The sequence below is a fragment of the Ambystoma mexicanum genome, chromosome 2q, assembly GCF_040938575.1.
Source record: "Ambystoma mexicanum isolate Mex_15411 chromosome 2q, UKY_AmexF1_1, whole genome shotgun sequence".
Classification (NCBI taxonomy): Eukaryota; Metazoa; Chordata; class Amphibia; order Caudata; family Ambystomatidae; genus Ambystoma; species Ambystoma mexicanum.
In genome coordinates, this window is record NC_090924.1 from 393015485 (window position 1) to 393035343 (window position 19859).

The 19859-nt window shown below is 43.4% G+C and overlaps 1 long non-coding RNA gene across 1 annotated transcript in view; it reads left to right on the top strand.

Annotated features, from left to right (window-relative positions):
* LOC138568952 (uncharacterized) overlaps positions 1–19859 on the top strand; it is a 194521-nt gene that overhangs the window by 133720 nt on the left and 40942 nt on the right. The window lies entirely within an intron of this gene.

Consider the following 19859-nt stretch of genomic DNA (forward strand, 5'->3'; position numbering starts at 1 on the left):
CCTGTGGGAGGCCCTGAGTACTATCAGTAGGGTGTCCAAAGCCCAACTGGAGGGCGTGGCTCAGGAAGTCACTGGAGAGAAAGGGTCCAAAGATGGTAAGCCCCAGCCCAAAGTGGCCTCGGACTGGACCCTCGTGGCAGCGGTATCGTGCAGCCCAACAGCAGGGACAGATGAGGGCAGGGCTAAAGACAAAGGAAAAGGGGCCAGGAAGAGCAGGGTAGACATGCTTAAGAGGGTGAGTAGATGGGCATAGTTTGCAGGAGCTTCGGGCACACAGAGGGAAGATAGGCATGGTGGGGTGGGGAGAGTATGCAGGCCTGAAGGACAATATATGAAGAGAGCAGAGGAGTGTAGAGAGGGGCAGAGCAGAGGAGCAAGAAGTGGTGTGGGTAAAGAGGGGGCAAGGGAGGAAATGCCTGCAGAAATGTGCAGGGGGAGGAGGAGGATGCTCTCCCTGGTAGTTGTCGGAACAGGGGGTAGGTCCAGGACAGTCTCCCTGGACAGCGATGAGGAGTGTAGAGGGCGCAGCATGGCCCCTTCAGGAACGGAAAAGGGGGAAGGTTTCAGGATGATCCCTCCTGCAAGAGGTGCTGAGCGGGTGAGAAGGTGCAGTACAGCCCCTAACACAGAGGAACAGAGGGCAGAGTATAGGACGCCTCGGCCAAGAAGAGCAGAGCAGGAGCGGGCTGGTGCGGCGCCTCCAAGAAGAAGGCACAGGAGCTGTCGAGAGGATGATCTTCCCACCCCAACTGGGATTATGGACCAAGAGTGGTATATGGCAGGGGAAGTGGGGAGAGGAAGTGAACAGGGAGGGGGTGATAGGGTGGTGCGGGAGGACAGGGCGGATGCAGCAGGGATATGGAAGGAGTAAAGTAAAGATGGTTGAGAGGTGGGGCTCGGGGCAGGCTAACACACAGAGGGGATCTGCTGATGTGTTTTGTCCCCACAGTAGGAGCGGGAAGGAGAGGATAAGTGGTGGTGATGCTGCCAGGATGGCGTGATGGGGCAGCATAGACAGACTTCCAAGAGATGAGCAAGGAAGGGAATGGTCCACTGCAGGCTCTGGGCAAGGTGGCGATCCCAAAGGGGGGAAAAAGGCGGTGGCCAGACCACAATGCGGTAAGATAGGGATGCAAATGCAGGTACCTTTGTGAGAGCAGAGACAAGGAGTGCAAGCATGGTGGAGGTGCAGACAGATAAGGTACCAGAGAAAGTGGTGCTGGCGATGGTGGAGGTTAGCATTGTGTGGGCTAAGGAAGGTACAGATAAGTTGAAGAAGTTACCCTATATGGGTATTACAAAGCCAATGGAGGCACACTTGATGGCTTCTACCAAGGACAAAATCTGGCCGGGAGGATTTGGAGATGTATTTAAGCTCCTACACAGGGAAGTAAGAGGGAAAGAGGGATCAAAAGAGGAGGAGCAGGAGCTGGCGGCGAGGCCAAAGGTGCTTCTTATGATTGACAATTGAATATTGGCATTCTTGATATATGCTAGTGTGTACTGTGAAAAGTGCCTGGAGAGGAGTATGGCATTGTTGAAATATATGGGTCTGATCAGGAAGGCTTTTGTTAGTTTTGATGGTTTTGCGAGGGTGAGGTACAATGAAGAGTTCAGCGTCGTGGGTGGCATAGGACCAGGTGGTGGTGTGGGTGTAGATTGACATAGATCTATGGTTACAGTGGATGACGCCAATGTGCCCGGCACCCACATTACCTGCAGCAAACAGGGTTACCTCTGCCTTACCGGTACTTTCATGGTCGCCCGCCTTGGATGGGGTGGGGGGAGGAGGCAGAGGACAGCCATCAATGGCATACTCAGCTTTCAACATGAAGGGTCCTCCAGAGGCGGTGTGCAAGTTTCAGCACAAGTGCAGTATTTGCGCCTGATGGCACCCTGTCATGCAATGTTTTCCAGCAGGAGACAGAGGGAGGGGTAGGCATGCAGGGCGAGGGGTTGTTGGGAAGACCTATACTCCAGTTAAGGTGGATATTTTTGAGGATTGGCTGTGTTTTTACCAGGACAAGGAGGCATCAAAGATTTTGGGGTATGGTTTTTGAGAGGGTTTTAGGTTGTCATGTCAGGGTTCTGGGGTGGGGAGGTGGGCAGAAAACTTGAAGTCTGCATCGGAGACACCAGACGTTTTAAGATTGAAGCTGGAGAAGGAGATTTCAGAAAGGAGGGTGGTTGGTCCTTTCCTGGATTTTCCAGGTGACTTCTTGGTGTCACGATAGGGGGTGGTGTCAAAGAAGAAGGACAGGAAGTTCAGAGTGATCCATCATTTGGCCAGAAGGCATGTCAGTGAACGGTTCCATGTCATTTCACCGACACCCGTTTTTTACGACAGGTGTTTTTGCCACAGGAGTTTGCCCTAAAAGTACAGCGACACATTTTTTAATATTATTTTTGTGGGGGTTTCCCCTCCAAGACCCCCTTTTTTAACATTGTTTTGTATTTCCCTTCCCCCCAGCCATTTATTGGCCCTCCCCTACCACCCCCCACAAACATTTCGGTTGAGTTTTTCAACAAAACTCATGTGGCAAAACATCTGTCGTAAAAACGGGTGGCGCCAAAAGAACGCTATACCCAGTGAACGATTTCATCAACCCCAGAACACTTTGCAGTGTCCTATGCGAGCAAGGATCTGGCGGTGGGGCTCGTGAGAGAGAAAGGGCAGAGAGCGTTTATGGCCAAGTGTGACATCAAGTCTGCTTTCCGGGTTGTTGCCGGGGCAACAAGAGGAATTTTGGCTCTTGGGGATGCAGTTTGAGGATCATATTTGTGAGGATAAAGCATTGCCTATGGGATGTGCAGTGTTTTGTTCATTGTTTGAGCATTTTAGCTCTTTCCTACTGTAGGTTTATACATACAGAACAGGTTTTGATGGGGTGATGCACTACTTGGACGATTTTTTGTTTATCAGTGGGGTGGGGTGGGGGTAAAGGAGGAGTGACAACAGATGCTAGAGGTTTTTCAAGAATTGATGATTGAGTTGTGAGTGCATTTGGCAGTGCACAAAACAGAGGGGCGGCTGGGGTTTTGACTTTTCTCGGAATTGAATTGGATTCAATGGCAATGACCTCACGCTTGCCGGACGACAAGGTGAGAAACTTGGCACAGTTGCTGGAGAGTGTGGTTGAGGTGCAGAAAATGATGCTGTGGACATGCAGAGTTTGTCGGGGAGCCTACATTTTGCATGTCTGGTGGTGGCGCCGGGACGTACATTCTTTAGAAAACATGGCATGGTCTATGGCTGAGGCGAAACAGCCCCATCACAGAATAAGTGAGAGCTTGGTTGGAGTTTCAAAAAAGAGCTGCACGGACGTGGACAGGGAGAGGTGATGCAGAAGACAGGAGGAAGGACGATGTGCTAAACTGCATAATGGATTACATCGGGAAAGGGTGGTCTAGGGCGAGGATAGCAGGGAAGATGGCTGGTATTGCATTCTATGGTGTTCTATGACAAGTTCTTCTGGGGTTTTCAGCCTAGTGGTGGGGAGATGGCAAATAGGCAAATAGGATGCTGGAAGGCTGGACAAGGGAGAATGGGATGGTAAAGGGCAGATGAAGGGCAGTGACAGCAGAATTGTTGGGTAGATTGTGAGCAGTGGTTGGGGGATTATGCTAGTCCCTGTGGGAGAGGACATGTTTACCGCATGCTTTAACTGGCTGTTTTTTGGGGTTTTCCCGGTGTCAGAGTTAGTGTTGAGGGTGGGGGGGAGGGGCACTGAGATGGGGGACATCTTTCTGTCGGAGGACAGCGTGGACATTGAAGGATCAGTTGGGAATGGTCTCTGGGTTCATTTGAATAAGGGAGGTAAGGACGTTTGTCCAGTGAAGGCAGGGTTGTTATGGCAGATGAGATATCTTGGGAGAGAACATTTTGGTTTCCAACATGAGAATGGGGAAGGGGTGATGGCAGGGCAGGTTGTGGCCATAATGAGGAAGGGTTTTGCAGCATTAGGGGAGCGGGCTGAAGAGTTTGATACTCATTCTTTTAGGATTGGGGCGGCATCACAGGGGAGTACCTTGGGTTTGACTGAAAGAGGTCTGGAGAGTTTAAGGCATTGGAAAGCAAGTATAAGGTGTACATCACAGGGTTAGGTGAGGGGAAAAGTTAGGTGAGGGGGGTTTCAGCAAGGAAGCTAATTTTCTTTTTTTTGGGCAGATGCGTTTCGAAATAGCGGTGTGGTTCCTCAGATATGGACTTGTTGCCACTCCATGCTGAAATGGGTGGGGAAAGCTGCAGCGAAGAGAATTTTTGGTACTCAGTTGGGGTGTAGTTATGAGGTGGCTTTGTTGAGACGCTCAGGAAGGACTTGGGGGGACCAGTTACTTCCCATGTTGTCAGGGTTGAGGGAGCATAATGGGGTGCCGGCTGTGCTGTTTTTGCACGTGGGGGAGAATGATTTGGTGAGGGAACCAGGGATTGCTCTAATAAAGAAAGTGAAGAGGGATTTGAGGTGATTGAGGGAGGATGGTTGGGAGAAGCTAAAAGGGGTATTAGCGGGGTAAAAGATGGGGGTAGCGCTGTTTGCACAGACAGGCTAGCAAAGGGGTACAAGAATGGTGAAGAGGTGTGGAAGAAAGATTGGTGTGACTTCAGGGAGAAGATGGGGGTGAAAGGGGAAGAAGGGTGAGATAAATTGAGCGAGAGGGGATGGAACAAGGGCTATACAGTGATATTATCAAATAGATAACAATGAATGGATTTTTGAATGAACCCAAAACATCTATAAAAATGTATGATTTTTTAAAAAATATACATATGTGCTTCGGAATGGGAATAGTAGTTTTTGGGGTGTGGGAAAAGTATTAAAAAAGGGCGGGTTTGGCGTTGGGTACCCCCCAAAAACAACAAACAAAATATAGTTATTTTTTTATAGATGTTTTGGGTTTGTTCAAAAGTCATCCTTTGTTTTCTAATTCGATATAATCACATGTAACCGGAACAAGGGACAGGAATTAATGAAGGTTCTAATCAATTGTTTTGGTTAATTGTTAATTAGTAGTCTGTAAAGTAAGGAGTCAGGTTAGCGTTTTATTTGTAAGCTGTAGCCTGTCACATTAAAGCGACCTTTTCCACTATAATTGAGTCTGTTTTTTTGTGCAGTTTAGCCCAAAGCAGGCTAACGTTGTACCTTGCGAACACGTCAGAGCAACAAACTATATGACAGATTCCTGTCAGAAAATACTTACATCAAAATAATTGACTAAATCAGATCAATACCAATTAGATTAAATTTAAGTCAGTGATGGTTGTTCTAAGCTTAGATCATGAAATGGCTACATAGGCGTATAGTAAAGAATCGAATATTCCAAAGACATTGTAAGATACTTTGATGAGGTGACGCATAATCCTGACAAAATTCAGAGAGAAATCTAAATTACAGTTTTGTGAAAAAAGTAACAGTTTATGTGAATTTCTTCCCCCAAGTCGATAGCACACTGTGTACGTGTGTCAGCACTGATGTATCCTTTGCAGCTATCACAATGAACTCTGGGTGTTTGCAGCACCCTTGGTTGCTTACTCCACAGTGGAAAGCCGAAAGGGTCGCTAAGCAAAGCTATAATGCGGCACATACTAAGACCCACCAAACACTTCAAATGACTCCTGAAGAACAGGTTTTGCTGCCTCCACAAATTGTGGTGTGCATTGAAGTACAACCCTACCAACCTCTGCTGGGCCATTAGGACAACATGAAGAACAGGGCCACTGAGAAGTTAAAGCTTAGAGCTGCTACCACATTAGAGTGCAAAGCCATTAGGCAAACAGAAGAGGTGTGAAACGCCAATGTGATCAAACACTTGCAGAAAAAGCCACCTACCAGTATTATAGTGGGAAAATGCAGTTTTCAAAGTAAGACTACAGTATGCTGTGCATATTCATCCAAGGGACTAGCAATAAGACTAGCAGACAGAGATGGTCAAACCCCCGCCACGATCATTGGATAGATCATCCCCGGGGCAGCAGATCATGCAATGTTCATTCGACTGACCTTTTAACTATGTGGCAAGGTCGTAGGGCAAAATCAAACAGGTGCAGCATGCGCTTTTCAGTAAAGGTGATATTTTAACGTGTGGTATGACAATAATTTGGGAGCATTGCAAGAGTACACACTAAATGGCAAAGGTGATTGTTGTATAGCCCTTCGTTTCGCAATGTCAAGCACTCTCTAATGTGCTGAGTAAGACTGCTGCACCTTTCATGTGATCCCTCATCATAATCCATGGTAGTCTCAGACCACATAAAGAATTATCTTATTACCATGCCTTATCTCGGTCTGGGTGGATGCATCACTTGAAACTCCTCAGACTGAACTTGTTATTTTTGTGCTTCAAATGTGACCCAGTGGAAGAAGAGGGAATTGTCTACATTAATATTCCCCTTCAATATCTTGATAAGTTACAAGGGAAATCCAGACGTGGAACCCTTGCTCAACGCTCTTAGAGAGGCACAGCTCCACCTCACTGACGAGGCCCAACCAGGCCGAAACACGTGTCTGGAGTTGCTGATGGTACTCTTGTTCAGAAGAAAATTGCCAGGCAATTCGGTGTTGGACGGCCCTTGGGCAGGACCAAGAATGATATCTGGTGGGAATTTCTCTTCTGTGTCAGGATGGTGAGCTAAAGACTCTGGTTGAGACTCTAACCCGGGATATAGGGAGGTAGTAGAGAAACTCCCCAAACCCTCCTTGTTTGTGTATATTAAGTAGCTTTGGGTTTTCACCCTAAGTTACAAGGGTCATCCAGACGTGGAACCCTTGCTCACTGTTCTTAGAAAGGCACAGCTCCACCTCACTAATGAGGCCCAACCAGGCTGAAACACGTGTCTGGGGTTGTTTTTATTACTCTTGTTCAGAAGAGAATTGCCAGGCATTTTGGTGCAGGACTGCCCTTGGTCAGGACAAAGACTGATATGTAGTGGACATTTCTCTTCTGTGAAAGGAGCTAAAGACTCTGGTTGAGACTCTAACCTGGGATATAGGCCGGTAGTAGAAAAACTCTCAGAACCCCCTTGTTTTTGCATATTAAGTAGCTTTAGGTTTTCACCCTAAGTTACAAGGGTAATCCAGACGTGAAACCCTTACTCACTGTTCTTAGAGAGGCACAGCTCCACCTCACTGACGAGGCCCAACCAGGCCGAAACACGTGTCTGGGGTTGCTGTTGGTACTCTTGTTCAGAAGAGAATTACCAGGCATTTCGGTGCTGGACTGCCCTTGGGCAGGACAAAGACTAATATGTAGTGGACATTTCTCTTCTGTGAAAGGATGGTGAGCTAAAGACTCTGGTTGAGACTCTAACCCTGGATATAGGCCGGTAGTAGAGAAACTCCCAGAACCCCCCTTGTTTGTGCATAAAATAACTCAAGCCACAGTTGCAGTTGCAGGCTACAGCCCTCTTCCTCAGTTTCATGAATTAAAGAACAACAAACCAGCGACTTGGCATCCAGCAACCTTCAGGCCGCAAAGTCGCAGTGTCATTTCAGCAATTAGGCACACATTGAGTCTCAGTCACAGTGAAAAGAAAAATGAAAGCAGATTCCGTTCATGACAATGGAACTTCCGGGAAAGCACCTGCATGCATTTAGTACTGTGCTGTCCTCTTGAAGACCACTACTAGGGCAACAGTCCTGCTCTCAAAAAGCTATGTGTCGACACCCGTTCACTTCCGGGATGTCCGGGATCTACAACAGCTAGGAAGTGGAGAAATAAGAAGGGTGGTCATATAAGAATGGAAGAACTAGGAAGTGAAAAGGTCAAACACTCTCAGACGCCACTTGTTTTCATTATTTTTGCATCACCCCATAATCCAAAATTGCCAGCTTCCTTGGATTGGGTTTGTGATGGCAAAAGCACCCCTATGTTTGTATTGGCATCTGGCAGACGTATTGCAGAAGATCGGGTGGGGCACGAGCCAAGGTCCAGTAGTTTGGTCTATCATGTGACTTTAATTCGGGATAGACATAAAAGAGGAAGATTGCATGAAAAGTCTGGTGGTTACAGGCAGCAGGATGAATTCACGGAAAGGAGCGTGAGCGCCTTGAAACTTCCTCTAATGGCGTGCTTTGCATTTTACAAATAATAAAAACATAGCCCGCCAGTGTCGTTTGTTTCTGCCTATTGCATATTTATTTTATTGTGCTTGTTTTAAAGAAGATAAAAAATAGAAACTTTATTATTTTAGTGTTTGCAGTTAATTTATGTTAGTGCTGTTGGGTGGCAATAGAGAATTATTAGCACTTAATTTGCATTTCTCTGTCATTAACAAAATTACGACTTTCCTTCAAGTGCCTCTCAGAAGATCTTCATTAAACATTTCTGCTGATTCAGGGCTAACAGGATTTCATCTTTTTCCAATTACATGTCCAGCCTCTCTTTCTATGCCTCTCCTTCCGTATGTGCAGGCTTCCACATTAACCAATCAACATAGGCTTTTGTTTAAACTGAATGATTGTGTATCTCACACAAAGTCTGTGTACCTCACACAAAGTTTATAGAGTTCGCCTTCCCATTACATTTTTCCTGAACCGAGTGAGACCAACAGCTTAATTAATTTCAGGTCTGGCTGTTCACGTGCACACACCTGAAAAGCGAGTGTGAAGCTGACCGGACACCAGAGACAAGGGGCCTCATTACAACTATTGCGGAATGGGTTTAACGGCGCTGGTAAAGGTGCCGACGCCATTAAACCCATTCTGCAATATTACGAGGTCCCCTCGCGGGACCCGCTCTGGACGTCTGGTTTTACCAGACGTCCAGAGCGTGTCCCGCGAGGGGACCAGGGAGCTAACAACGGGCCGGTCGTAATCAGCTAACAACGGGCTAACAACGGGCCGGTCGTAATCAGCTAACAACGGGCCGGTCGTAATCAGCCCTTTGTTAGCTCCCGCACCCATTCCCATTGTAACCCTATGGGGGCACAAATGGGAATGGGGAAGGACCGGGTCCGGGTTCCCTGAAGGAGGAATTACCGGGCCCTCCAAACTCAGAATGGCCCGGTAATTCCCCATTCGGGGAACCCGGACCCGATTTTGGAGGCAGCCATGGCGCCAATAGCGCCTTGGCTACCTCCAAAGTCGTAATGAGGCCCAAGGTGTGCTGCTCACAGTCACTTCACTGGCCTAATGTTAGTAGACCATACCCCAACATATGAACAAAAGACCTTTTCTCTGATAAGTTTTTGCAAATGTCATGTTTGCACCTGTGCAAATGCGCGTGTGTAATTGCCGGGCACCGGTGCAGAAATGGACCAGCACAGGTGCAACTTATTTGCTCTTGCCCCTTCATTTTACAGTCAGTGGGAGTTGTGTGTTCTGGTTAATTAGGGGTGAACATTTCAGTAAATTATCACCTGCTCATTTGGTTCAGAGTTGCTGAACGTGCAATGTCAGTTCCTGTGCAGTAAAGCGAACACCCAGTTCAGAGGAGATGCAGGCCAGCCATGTTTACTCAGCGGAGTCATTGTGCGACTATTGTATGGAAATGTTTAAAGATGGGTCGGGTAAGTTTTGAGGTTCTCGCCGATCGGTACTGCTCCATAGGACTTTCCACAATTTGTCAGGCTGAGTTGGGGAGCAGCGGGGACTTCACACGTCTGTCTGCTCTCCTGCTCTGCCAGCCAAATGTGTCTCCATTACAGGCCAGCATTTATTTTCATGATGACTATGAAGAGAGGCAGCAAGGACTAGAGGACGGGCTGTATAGTTAATGGGAAATGAACTCCAAGAAACAGCGTTCCCAAGAAGGAAGGGCGCAGTTTACTGTAAGCAGAGGAGCCGCGTGGAATCATTTGCCATCTTTGATATCAGGATATTATATTTACAATCTTAAATAAAGTTTAGGCACCAGTTGGGAACGATGGATGGAAGGGGAAGGAAACATCACTTTGCAATGTTTCAAATGGGAAAGTAATTAAAATGTTCAAGTTGAGGAGAGTAGCTTGGAGTATGGGAACATTTGAAATGTTTCTTTTGTATAGGGAGTGGAAGTTGAAGCTTTTGTCTAGCATTTACTTAAGAGAGTGGGTTTTGTTGGGATTTTCTTTTTTTTTTACTGTTGGGGCTGGTACATTTCCATGAGTGTGAGATATTGAGGTGGAAGATGGTGACAAAAGCTGGGAGAGAGGTTTCTGCTCTGAGGGGAGTGTATTCCATAGCTTGGGGGCTATGTAGGGGAAACCTATCGCTCCAGCTTTGGCTATGTTAATGCGCGGTACAGTTAGTAGGTTAGTGTAGCTTGCTCTGGTAGGCCTGCTTGAGATGGGTCTAGATAGAGTGTCTGAGAGATAGGGTGGTGCTGTGTAGTTGATGCACTTATGAGTGGTTGTGAGGATTTTGAATGTGCCTTAAAAAAGAACGGGTTGGAAATGTGTATGATTCCTCATTTAACTCGAGGTCAAGGGGAGTTGCTGTTTTGATACACAAGAATGCCCCAATCCATACATTGAAAGAATATTCAGATAAAGAGGGTGGAATAGTTGCTCTGCTAGTGAGTGTTCATGCGGAAATATTGACACTGTGCAACATTTATGCGCCTACAGTGGACGATGGATAATTTTATAGGTGTGTGGTACAAACAAGACAAGACACGAAAACACCTTATATTTTATTGGATGGGGATTTCAATGGAATTCTGGATCCACTACTGGATAAAAGCAAATAAAGAGTAAAGACAAATCAAAATAACCATTACTTGTTGCTCCAAGCTTTGATGGAGAAGCATAATCTGAAAGATACATGGAGATCAGAACATCCCGCATTAAGGGAATACAGTTTTTACTCTAATGCTCATGACACATATTCAAGATTAGACATGCTGCTGACAGCAGGAAAGGTTACTGAGAATTATAGAACAGGAAGGGTCGGAAACATACTTTTAATGGTTCACCGCCAGTAGAAATGTACATGAACTTGCATTTCGAACTTAAAAAGACATTTACGTGGAGGATGAATACTTCAATATTGAGTGAAAAGGTGTTAATGGAAAAGATAATTTCGGAAACTGAACATTTCGTGGAGGAAAACCATACCAGAGAACTAGACGCTAAAACAATGTCGGAAACATATAAATGTATGATGTCGGGCCTGTTGCTAAGTTTATCAAGCAGTAGGAGGAAAAGACTAGAAAAAGAAAAACTAGATATGGATATGAAGATCAAAATATTATCACAAGAAGTGACGGGGGATCGAAAACTAGAGAAAATCAAAGAGATGCAGAAACTAAAAACTAAACTGAACAAGATATTGACAGAAAGAGTGGAATGTAGTTTATACTGGTTCAAATGCACCTACTTCGAGAAAGGTGAGAAGTGTGACCACTGGCTAGCACACCGTCTGAGGAAGTTAGAGACAGACAGAGCGATAACATCAATAAGGGGTCCTGAGGGTTCAGTCACGTTCAATCCCACAGAGATCAACGAGGTTATCAATAAGTACTATGAGCATTTGTACTGCGATGAACAGTCAGTGACAGGAGTCCTGGAAAATGTTGTGTCAAACTTGAAGATTCTGAAAAATACTAGAAGATGAGAAAACAACACTAGAAGAAGAGTTGATGATTGAGGAAATAAGTAAATCAATTGCAGAATTGAATACAGAGGAAATCACCTGGCCCGATGGTCTGCCGGCTGAGTTTTATAAGAGCTTGCCAATCTCCGCCCTTAACCCAATGAAAGACATGTTTATCTTATAACTAAAGGAGGGCATCCTACCCCAAACAACTAGACATGTCATTATTACGTGAATTAAGAAGAAAGAATGGGATGAAATTTTACTATCGAGTTATCGTCCAATCAGCCTAATGAATACGGACAACAAGGTATTATCTAAGATCTTTGCCATAAGGTTAGGTGCACTGTTACCAAATTTAATTCACGAAAACCAATCAGGTTTAACAAGGAAAAGAAATGCTGCTCGTACACATGCGAATGCTTCTACAAACAATGTCACAAGCCTCAGATGCTTGTGAGGATATAGCCGTGCTATCTTTAGACACTGAGAAAGCGTTTGATCGAGTACATTGGACTTATTTAAATGCTGTGTTGGATAAAAAGGGTCTAGGTGTAGGATTTACATTGTGGATTAAGTTATTGTACTCCAGACCTACTGCTGATATAGCCACAAATGGCTTGAGATCTGGCAAGTTTGAGTTAGAGAGGGGAACTAGACAGGGGTGACCCTTATCCCCACTTCTTTTTGTTATTGCGATTTAACCACTAGCTGTTGCCATTAGACATGAGAGGGTCATAAATGGGTGACTATTTGGGGAGTAGAACAACAATTATGACGTTATGCCGATGACTTGTTGTTGGTCATGAAAGATTTGGAGAAGTCATTTCCAGCCTTGATGAGGATTCTTTCTAATTTTAATACATGTTCAAGATACAAAGTTAATTGGGCAAAATCAGAGTTTCTAATAAAATAAACAATGGGTTACTTTGCTTGGTTTTAGATGGTGCTCGTATAGATTGAGATATTTAGGAGTCTGGTTAACCCCAAAGATTGAGGAAATGGTTCACGAAAATATGAAAGAATTAAGTGGTGGATTAAGACAGGATTTGGAAAGATGGAAAGTACTGAACCTCTCCTTATGAGGGAACGTGAATGCATTAAAAACAAACTCCACGCCAATGCTCAGTATGTTACCATTAAAAATAGGCAAAAGATATTGGAAGGAATTTGATGGGCTTCTGAAGAATTTTCTTTGGAATAACAAACCACTGAGGCTAAAATTGTGGAAATTACAGTTATCCATTGAAAAAGGTGGTCTTGGAGTCCCGAATTTCTACACTTATCATCTAGCTTTCATGGCCCAATTTCATATATCATTCTTAGATAAAGAACCAAATGATTGGGCGACAGCAGAAGCTTGTTTTGTAGTGCCTTTGAAGACAAGAGCAAATTCTGCCAACTACATCAAGACCAGGACGCAAGATGAATCCCACTACTGAGTTTTCAAGGAGCTCATGGAATGAGCTGTTGAGTTTGTTGGGTGAGAGTGCATTTAAGAATCTGGATGTTTCAATTTGGTATAACACAAATATTAAAAAAAAATGGGAAAACGTTATTTTTGGCAGAATCGGTTTTGGGTGGGGTTACATTGATTGAGGATTTGCAAAAAGATGTGAATGAAGTAAGGAACACGTTGGAAATACATAATTTCTCACCTATTGAGTATAGATGATTTAAAAAAGCAGTTGGTGTGGTGGATTCTGAGAGAAAGATAGATTTTGAGGCCATATCATTTAGCAACAAAAAAGGAGAAGAGGGTTTGGCAAGTCGATAGTACAAACTAATTGTTTCAAGATTCAAAGAGAATGAATCATTAATGGTGGCTTGGAGTAGAAGACTACAATGTGAAATCTCTTCAGAGCGTTGGTTGACCATGTGTAATAATGACAGCTTGTGTTCAATCAGTTTAGCTGAACGGTCACGTCAAATCAACATTTTAAACAGAGTTTACTGGACCCCAGAGCGTTTGCACAAAAGAGGTCTGTTTGACTCAAATGACTGCTGGGGATGTATGCATAGGATTGGAACATTAGAGCATATGTTGTGGGAGTGTGTGAGAGTGAATGATTTTTGGAAAAAGATATGTGAAATAATTGATGATGTGCTAGGTGAGACCTTAAATTATGATTTTAAATCCCTGATTCTTGGAGATGATGAATTCCTGGAAGACTTGAATACCTGCCAAAACAAATGGTTATTTAGAGGGTTTCAGTTGCAAAGAAATTAATATTAAGAGGATGGAAGACGAGGGTGGAACCAGAAGTGAAGTATTTGACAGATGAAATGTTCAAATTAGCAGAGATGAAGAGAACGATCTATGGTCTCCACAGACATTATCCAAGATGATTTGGGGGATATTCATGGAATTGTATTAGTCTTAAGTTGTAATGTATAAATGGGTGGGGTAGGAGAGGGAGAGAGGGGGGTGAAATTAATTATTTAATTTGGTTTGTAATGTTTCTAATGTCTATGGTGAGGTAGTAGAAGGTTATTTTATAGTTTAGATATTGTATAATATTTCATGGTTTGGAATGTGATTTTAAGACTTCAGTTGATTAAACATGAATTACTTGAATTGTTTTATAAATTCTGCGAAAATGAAAATAAAGAATTTTTAAAAAAAGAACGTAATAGCACGTTCAATGGAGAATCTTCCATCTCCTCCATACGCTCCAATTGCGTAGGCTGGTGACAGCTTCCTGGACAAAGCTGGGCATCATGCGCCTCTGGATCTTTGCCAAGACCCCAGTGACTCCTGAGGTTATTAGTTGCAACCTTGTTGGTTCTGGTAGCAGACACTGCTGCAGCTTCTACTAGCACTTAGGTCTCAGCCACTCTGCTAGATTGTTGATCCTTGACTTGGGCACTTTCTCCTCCATAGCTACCTCTTCTTTCTAACCTCTAGTTTCCCCATTCCTCTCCTTCTGGGTCTCTTTCCTCCTATCTTCCTTGATGCCCAACAACACTTCTCCTCACATTCCTTTCTGGCTTTGCTCTTCTCCACCTCTTCTCAACTATGCTTCTTTCCACTACTAGTTCTCCTCTCTTCATCTTTAGTTTTCTTATCCCAACCTTCTTAATGTTCTCCTCCTTATAGCTCCTCTCTCCTTTCTCTATCACTTTATCTTCCGCTGTTCTCGCCTTCTCCACATGGCAACCCCTCTACCTCTCCTTCATCTCACAACCACTCCTCTTATTCTCCACCTCTGCCTCGACTGTTCTTGTTCTCTCCTCCACCATCTTCCTATCACACCCCCTTCACCTCCTTTCCACTTCTCTTACTCGCCACCTCCTCTCCCAGGTTATTGTTCTATCCTAGTTTTTATGACTCCACTCACCCTCCTTCACCATATCCCACACCTCTTAATCTCCATGGCCTCATTTCCTGTTGTTGTCTCTCCTCCCGCACCTTTCTATAAATCCTCCAACCCTCCTTCACCTCTGCCCCCTTCTCCTCTCTGCCTCCTCCACCGCCTTCTCCGCCATCTTCACTCGTCCACTATCCTCCTTGCTGCACAGCCATGCACTCTCCAGCTCATTAGGCTTCCAACTCCTAACTCACACAAAGTCCCAAGAATCCTGGTCCTTTTCATAACCCAGTGTGTCTGCCCGCTAACATGATGACTGTTTAAGTACTTTCAGCTGGGGGTTCATTTGAAGCAAGCCTGGATATTGCAAGATTTTCTCTCAGCCTAATATACCCCCTGATGATTCTAATGTTCGTGCCTGCTTCAGCACAGCCCCCCTATCCAAGGTTTCAGTTTCTGGAGCCACCCTCTTTGATTCACTTGTTCACTGATTGCGGATCACGTGGCTCTACGGTTAGTAGCATTCTTGTTTCCCTATCCTGTCTAAGTGTTCATACTCTATTGTCGGGCTGTCATCCAATGATATCCAATGAGATGAGCTTTCAAGCCGCCAGAATGAAAAAGATGCACCTCTTAGGAAGGCGTAATGGGTGAAGAGGAGGTTTTTGTGGATGTAATTTTCCTTTTCCTACTATGCATTGGTCCTTCCATTGCCTTTAATGGCCCTTCCCTCTAACTCCCAGTGACCAAATAATAGGTGGTGTTCTAAGCACAATCAAGGCATGCTGATTGGTGTGCCAAAAGGGATGGGCTGGGCTTATCTGGCAAGTCAACACTAAATGTTGCTTTGATGACTACCTGTGACCAATTGTATATCTCACGGTTGATGTAAGATAACCAGTATGTGACATTGTGGCATGCAGGAGGCATGTAGAGTACCAAATCTCTGTGCAAAATGCTCAGTCTAAGTCTGATTTACTATGTGTAAATTTTAATTTTGGGGGTTCTGTGTGGACACCCAATTCATTTTCCACCCTTGATTCTAACCTGTATACTCTGTTGTGTCGCATAGCACTTACTATGTGGTCTAGAGCCGCTTAGTGCCTTCCATCCGACTGGGGAAAGGAAGAGATAGTGACTGCTTTATCATGGGTTGGTTGCAAGCAGAATGAAAGATAATCTTTGTGTAGCTGCTGTAGCAAATAAAAGGTGACATAATAGTAATGACCTGGAATGTGAATGGATTAAGTAGCGCTGTATAGAGAAAAGTGTTAATGGCCTTGACACTGGCTTAGGACAGATATCCCTCTGCTACAAGAGACACACCTGTTGGACGATTCTCAAAATTATATCTTTTTATGATGTTCAGATTCTTATCGCTTTACTAGAAAATCAAGGAGAACGTGTATACTATTTCATTATTTTAATTAATTAAATACATATAGCTATGTCAAGCCTTTTGCACTTCACATATTTTTTTAAACACAAATGTACAACAAAAACTACTTACAAACAAATCACTCCATCATATTAGAACACATTTAAATAAAATACAATAATCCATTTGCGGTTTAAAATTCAATCCCAATCTAAAACTTTCTTAATATACAGTACTTTATCAAATCACTGTCGGGGCTATAGTGAAACTATACAGGGACCAATTTTCCATACGTAGTAAGCTGCTACTGTAATCCCAATTGAATCAGACGAATATGAAGTAGACCAAAATTGGTCAGAACTAACATTTTCCAAATTGACAACAAAAAGGTCCCTGCTCTTGTATATTTTGATTGCTGAGTTTAGGACAGTTTGTTAGTATGTGTCAAATAGATTCAATACATATATTAGATAAACAGCACTTTCTTTCAGCCAGTTGTATATTAAGCCAGGCTCCCGTGTATTCATATACAGGTAGGATGTTTAATAGCAAATACAGTATGAAACGAGTAATAGATTGATTGTCAGACAGCTGGTCAGATAGCACAGCGTAGAGCGCTCGATCGTGCAGAGCCTGCTGACGCAGGTTCGAATCTCAGCAGTGCCAAACTCAGCCTTTCATCCTTCCGAGGTCGATAAATGAGCACCACACACTGTGGGAAATAAGCAGAGCTCAGATACCTGCGGGTTCCCTATATAAATACCCAAACAAAACAAAACATTGCTGAGTTTCAGTAAATATGTCCGAGCTGATTAAGTAAATGGCCCTGTGTCGAACAAAGTGTATACGTTTTCTTATCAGCAAGTACGTCAATAGATTGAATACAATCACAGTTCATGTTTTTGTTTTGTTTTAGATCTTTAAGGAATCTATCTAGCTATTGTTCAGTGGGAATTGTTAAATGTACCTCCCTTAAATGGGGTTCCTCCATGCTAACTAGTTCCCTGTGCGCTAGGTTACTATGTCTAAAAATGGTGTGTTTCCCAAAGAGAGCCAATAAAGAGTCTTGCTTATTTTGCACTAGTTTTTTCTTAATAAGAAAATGCCATTGTGCAATCTTCCAAAGAGAATGAAGTGATAGAAGGCTGTGATCTAGCTGCAAAGCCTCGGCAGGTACCAATGTTGGAAGTCCTAATAAGGAACACAATAGCTTGGCCTCCATTTTACTGAAGCAGGTTACATGTCTTGCTGATAATGTTTCTAATCCGTACATAATACTAGGGACTACTCCCTTTTTCTACGGTTGATAAAATGATTTACCAGTTACCATTTCGCAAGTACTTTGCCAGTAAAATACTCTTTATAGGAGTCCAAAGTAGGGCAGGCTTTAAAGGGTAGTCCAAGATATATGCACAAGTCACTTAGGTCAAGCGTTCCTTCATCTATTTGTCACAGGATTTATTATTACCAATGATCATAACTTTGGTTTTTGCTTGGTTCAATTTTAGGCATTAATGGGCATATTGTTGTAGCACACAGATGGACCACTGCAGTCCTATAGGTGTTGTGTCCATTAATATTGTTTCATCTGCATAGCAGATGCACGAGATAGGCACACCAGCAAGTTTTGGTGGAAAATAGTTACATTTCTGTAAATAGATGTCTAGGTCTGCCACGTAAAGATTGTAGTGAAGTGTGGCAAGCAATCAGCCTTGTTCCAAGCTTTTATTTGTGCCGATGGGCTTTGTGAAGGTGCCAGATTTTGATGTTCTTAGGTGAACCTTAGTGTCCAAATTTAACCATTTAATGCAATATAAGAGTGTTGGATCAATCCCCCAGTTTCCCAGTTTGCTCCATAGTCCAGATTGTATAACCCGATCAAAAGCAGCAGCATAGTCTATGAAGCAAAGGTAGAGGAATGAATCGTGAAGGCCTCTCATGTCGGCAGTTACTAAGTGAAGTGCCCACCTGCCATATGTCATATTGCAACCTTTGCAAAATCCAATCTTTTGCTACTAAATTAGGTCCTAAGACTCTGCCCATGTAGATAATCGTAACAATATGGAAGCAAAGATCTTACTGATTTTGTCGTACAAGCCCAGGGGGTGGACATTTGATGGTACTGCATAGTTGCTCTTCTTATGAATAGGTATCAAAATGGAGATAAGTCAACTTTTGAGTATTTTGGCAATATTCATGATCCTTTTATATAATGCATATAGAAGCTCATCCCATAGTTCTGGATTTTCCTTATAGACTGCATTTGCCAGACCATTGGGCCCCAGAGCACTTTATGATTTTAGTTTACGAATCAAGGTTAATATTACTTCAAAATCAAAATCAATGACCTCTTGGACAGAGATCATTCTGGGGGTAGTAGAAACCTGTTTAACGATAGGAGGGGACCAAAAAAGTCCACTAATAAACTCACGCCATAAGCTCAGAAATGCAGCAGATTTCTTTGGGTTTTTGGTCATAAATTACATTCGGTATAGAAACCAACATTTTTTGGAGTCATGTGTTTTTAGGATTGTAAAGATAACTTTCCAATTTGCTGTATGTAATTTACATTTATATTCTCGCAGCCAGTGTTTATACCGATTGCGGAGCAATCATACATTAAAGTGTTTTTCCACGGCCAATAGAGATTTATCTTTTAAGATTAGCTGTGAGTGTTTGCGTAAGCTTTTCTTCTCCACATGAATGTTGCTATCTAATATAGACCTATTTTCGTGAGCAGAGTTGTGGGCACACAATGTATGGGGAAAATCATTTATAAGGCATTGAAAGAGCAGGCCCATATCTCAATCACTTTTCTGAAACAAGACCAAAGGAGGATCCATGCTCTCTGTCAATAAAACATTTATTTTTTTCAATATTCGTCAGTGACCATATGATCCAATTTCCCTGGTCATTGCATGTTGCTTCTTTCGATCTTCCGTCGGTAACAAACTATTTATATGAACGAAAGGCCACTTTTAATACCACATGATCACTCAATTCAAGGAATTTGATATTATATTCCCCATCAAACTTGCAATTCATAAGAGGCAAAAATACAATCTAGACAAGAAGAGCTATTCCCATTTCTCCAAGTCTTTACCATTTTGTCTCTCGGTATTAGCGGCAAAAAAACGAAGTTTAACAACATTTCAATCCATACCTGTCCCTTGCATTGTAGTTTTTGTTGATATATCTCCTGGGGCATGGGAATAACAGTCCCGTCCCCCTATTAATTGCCACTCTTCTACGAGCCATAAGCAATGAGCAATACAATTTCCTGCAAGTAAACAAGGCTATCTAGGGAGATATCTTTCCAGCTTTGTAAGATGCTACTAATCTGCCTGAGAAGGTCACGGGTACGGTAGCCATCTGGGTGATCTTATAGTGTGATCGCTAGAGTATTAATATTTTTCAAAGGGAGTGTTTATTTATTTATTTATTGTTTGCTTGTTAGGTACTTATAGAATAAGTAAATACTGTTTCAAAGTGACCACAGGGCAATGAGGGAGCGAGGGTGGGAAATAAATGACAACACAATATTTAAGAGCAGATGGTCAAGAGGGAGAGGGATGAACCTACTATGCTTTTTGAGTATTCAGAATGTGCAAGTGCAGAAAGGAGAGGGAATAGGGGGTAAGTGCTGGGGAGTCCGAGCTC